At 45.9% G+C, this 4,590-nt stretch overlaps 1 long non-coding RNA gene across 1 annotated transcript; it reads right to left on the bottom strand.

Annotated features, from left to right (window-relative positions):
• Positions 1-3,231: 3,231 nt before the first annotated feature.
• LOC121029094 (uncharacterized) lies at positions 3,232-4,275 on the bottom strand. Its single transcript, XR_005789579.1, has 3 exons — positions 4,126-4,275; positions 3,882-3,989; positions 3,232-3,797 (listed from the first exon to the last, which is right to left on the bottom strand). It is a non-coding gene; the product is annotated as an uncharacterized LOC121029094 (long non-coding RNA).
• Between the last annotated feature and the right edge of the window lie 315 nt (positions 4,276-4,590).

A 4,590-nucleotide genomic window follows, 5' to 3' on the forward strand; every position in this document is an offset into this window, starting at 1 on the left:
TTCAATAGGAGGCAAAAGGAATCTATGCTATTAGAAGGCAAGATGGTAGTTACTTCAAGAGAAGATGAGGGGAAGGGAGTATGAGAGAAGCTTCTGGGCTGATGGTGATCTGGATCTTGATCAGGCCAGACAAGTGTGTTCAGTTTGTGAACTTTCACTGCGATGTGCACCTATGCTAAATGCATTTTGTGAATATATATTTAAGCCTCAAATGGAGATTTTCTTCTCAGTCCTCAGCCTCATCCACACACCCTCATGTTCTAATGCCTCAAACTCTGTAACAGCAGGAAGTCAAACACTAATGTCCTACTGGGCCCTCCTGCCCTGTGCTGAGCACTGTGGAGCATCCACAAAGGTATTTTAGTCCCTGCCCTCAAAGGGCTTTCAGTCCAGTCTGGAGGCAGATGAACATATAGGAAACAACTGAGGAACTATCTAGTGGTATACAATGAGTAGTTTACGATCATGTGAGCTGAATAGCCCGGATTCGAATTCCCAGTCCACCACTTACCAGCTGTGTGACCTTGGACAAGTGACTTGACCTCTCTGGGCCCTGGTATCTGAAATGGAGAAGACCATACGTCTACTTGCTCACAAGGCTGTTGGTGATACTTACATCAGATACTACGTGCAACAGCATGGGGTAGGTGCTCTGGAAACGTTGGACACTACTGTCACCTGGCTCAGAATTCAGAGAAGAGGGGTGAGTGTAAGTTGGAGAGGAAAGGCTGGCCAAGCAACAGACAACTTGAGCTGTGGAGAGGCTGATGGAGGGGGGCTTTAGAAAGATGATCTGGAGCAGAGGTTCTCAACCAGAGACAATTTTGCCCTCCAGAGGCCATTTAGCATTGTCTGAAGATATTTTGGGTTATCACAACTCAGAGTGCGGGAGCACCCGGGCACCTAGTAGCTAGAGGTCAGGGATGGTGCTAAGCACCCTATAATGCGCAGGGCAGTCCCCACAACAAAGAATTGTCTGGTGCAAAATGTCAGTGGTGCCAAGGTTGAGAATTCTTGATCTAGAGGATAAAATGGATTTGGTGGCAAAGGGCAGGCACTCCAGGGGGGAGAAGGGTGTGTTCTGGAAAACCGGAGGGCAGATGGCACTGGGGAGTGCCCAGAGGTATGCCCATACTGGTCGTCATCCCTCAGGCTGCAAGTTCCTCATTCACCTTCCTGATTTCCGAACTTGCTGGGGGTCTAGAAGGCTCATGCTGGACCTGGTTTCTTTGATAATCTCAGGAGAGACTTCGATAAAGCAAAGCAGAGTCCTCAGAGATTTGCAAGGCCACAGGTATCACATCTGCACTAGAACCCAACTGGAGGAAATCTCTAGGGTCTAAGGGACTCATGGGGAAGGACTTGTCCACCGCCATGCAATGCATCTGAGAAGGCTGAGCTCCACCCTAGAGCTCTATCATTGACATATAGCAAGTTAGGGAAGAAGGGATCGCAGATGTTGACTAAACAACCTGAAAGAGAAAAAAAAACGACATTTTTTCAAAGTCAAAAGTAAGTTGGGCATTGAACTTTGGAAGTTCCCAAGAGAACTGTGTGATTCTCTAGGGGTAACTATAATTCCAGGCCCTGGAACAATGCTTCATAATCATAGGGCTCCAGAAAAGAGGAAATTGACATCGATTAATCAAAAAATGTCCTGCCTGGGGCGCCTAGGTGGCTCAGTCGGTTGAGCATCCGGCTTCGGCTCAGGTCATGATCTCACAGTTTGTGGGGTTCGAGCTCCTCATGGGGCTCTGTGCTGACAGCTCAGAGCCTGGAGCCTGCTTCGAATTATGTGTCTCCCTCTCTCTCTGCTCCTCTCCCACTCATGCTCTGTCTCTCTCTCTCTCTCCTTCAAAAATAAATAAAAACATTAAAAAAATGTTTAATGTCCTGCCTGAAACAATTTCTTTATTCCAGGCACTGTTCTAAACACTAGGGATACAGCATGGCTTTAGATCAGGCCAAGATAATGGGTATCCACTTCAACATTTCTATTCAGCGTTGCATTGGACGTCTTAGCCATGGCAATGAGGCAAGAAAAAGAAATGGAAGGCTTTAAGATTGGGAAGGGAAAAGGCAAAATATTCTTATTCATAGATGACATGAAGCTGTACATAGAAAATCCCAAAGAATCACAAGCTACTAGAATTAATAGGTGTATCTAGCCAAGTCACTGAATGCAAGTGATATACTCAGATAAATTACAATTTTTTATACCAGCAACAAAAAAATAGAAAATCAAATCATAAAAAGCAATGCAATAATAGGTGGGTGATACCTAAAGGGTATGTGGTTTCTTTACAAGGTGATAGAATGCTCTAAAATTTATTATGATGAGGATTGCACATATCTGTGAATATACTACCATTGAATTGCACACTTTAAATGGACAAATTGTATAGTATGTGAATTACATCTCAGTAAAGCTGTTCTTTTAGAAAAAAAGACAAAGGTAGGTATTGCAGAGGCTCTCCTTCTTACACTACCCATCACCAGTACTTAGAAAAATTCCTTAGGGGTGCCTGGGTGGTTCATTCGGTTAAGCGTCTGATGTCGGATCAGGTCATGATGTCATGGTTCCTGAGTTCCCACCCACATCGGACTCTCTGCTGTCAGTGCAGAGCCTTCCTCAAATCCTCTGTACCCACCCCCGCTCTCTCTGCCCCTCCCCTGCTTGCATGCTCTCTCTCTCTCTCAAAAATAAATAAAAACATTTTTAAAATCCTTATAAAAAATACAATTTACAACAGCAACAAAACCCTTCCAATGCCCAGGAACAAATCTAACGAAAAATGTGCAAGACTCCTACACTGAAACTGTAAGACATTATGGAGAGAATTTAAGGTCTTAAATAAGTGGAGAGATATACTATGTTCACAAATGGGAAGACTCATATTTTAATGATACCACCTCTCACCAAACCGATATATAGATTCAATACAATTCCAGTCAAAATTCCACCAGGTTGATGATTTATTGAAACTGAACTCAGGTAGTTCAGTCCATGGCCCACTGGAACTGGACACTAGAGGAAAAAAAATCCGAATGTCACAGTGTACCCTGTGCCCAGGGTTACAGGCAGCCATAACTGAAAAATCATTAACACCCTCAATTATAAGACCAGGACCCTGGAAAACCCAACTGGGAGTAGAATGAGAAGATAAAATATATTCTCAATTCAAACAGATGATTACCATGCTTTCAGTAGACACAAGAGAAAGACCATAATTGACTAAATACATTTTTATTTAAATAAGAATGGTAGAGTAGGACTGGCATTTGTCACCCTGCACAAGTAATATCATTGGGGACGTGGCTTCCTGGCTGGGGAGATGGCTCCCTTCCCAGGGGACATAGTGTGCAGTGAGTCCCCTGGCAAGGACTTGGCGAGTGGGTCAAGAAATCCCTGGGGCCACACGCCCATGGGTATCAGCTTGCGTGACTTGCCTTTGCAAGAAATTCTTGACCCACCCCAAGACAGCAGCTGGGCCTTGGCCTTGGTCTTGGCCTTGGGCTCTGGAGAACTCTGGGAGAGTTGAGGCCTGAAGATAACCACCGGAGGAGACTGCTGCTTCCTCCCTACTGACAATTTAGGAAGTACCTGAGAGGTTGGGCGGGAAACTGGAGAGGGCCGGGGGTGTAGCACTGCCTTGGTCCTCACGCTGCACCCACAGAGGCAGGGCTCAGAGACATGGGGCACAGAGAAGCAGAGCTTGGTCCCCGATGAGTTAGAGGGCAGAGACTGAGGGCTTCCCTCTGCCTCCCACCTTGATCCCTTGGGGCACCTGGCTTTCCTAAAGGAGGGGAAATTCAGATCAGTTGAAAAGAGAAATAAAGAAAATGCCACGACAGCCTCCCTGTCCCAATGCAATACTCACCCTGCCTCTTTCCGAAGGAAGTTGTCTTCCTCCAGGAGCAAGGACTTAGACATGGATTTTACAAAAGGATGTCTCTTCATTTTCTCTAAAATGAAGAGAAATTGGGAGCTGGGGTGGGAGGGAGTGAAATATCAGTGAGTCAGAGGAGTTTTCTGGGAAGGGAGAGGAGGGTAAAGGACAAGGAGGAGAGGATTCAGCCTGGGAGATTAGAACATCCCACAAAACCCTCTCTCCCAACACACACCTCTAGTAGTGGAATTGGTCAGACTGACTCTTTTATACAGTCTGGGCTGGAAACTGAAATGTGAGAGAGGGGACAAGAGGAAAGATGTAATTGAAGACAAGGGGAAGTTCTCTTTTCCACCTCTTGCAGTGTCTTTTTGAATCCATGGAAGTCCACTTAATACACATCACTGAAGGTGCCTGTCCCTACTATGATGTCACAGATGGGTTGCAGCTAGTCAATCCCAAAGACCCCCATGTTGAGTCGTTGAGTTGTGGACCTCTCCATGGAGCCTAGAAGGCCCTGCCTGCCTCTTCCTTTGGTAGTACACTAACAGCATCAGTTCTGGGAACATGTCAGGCTTTTTCATCACTCCAGTTACCATGTGCCCAGAACTGTAGGACCTGTCATGGAGAATACGGCACTCTTCCTGATCTCACAGAGCCTGCAGTCTAGCTGGGGAGAAGCACACACAGGATACCATGT

Source organism: Herpailurus yagouaroundi, unplaced genomic scaffold, assembly GCF_014898765.1.
Source record: "Herpailurus yagouaroundi ecotype Mexico unplaced genomic scaffold, PumYag 139, whole genome shotgun sequence".
In the NCBI taxonomy this organism is placed as follows: Eukaryota; Metazoa; Chordata; class Mammalia; order Carnivora; family Felidae; genus Herpailurus; species Herpailurus yagouaroundi.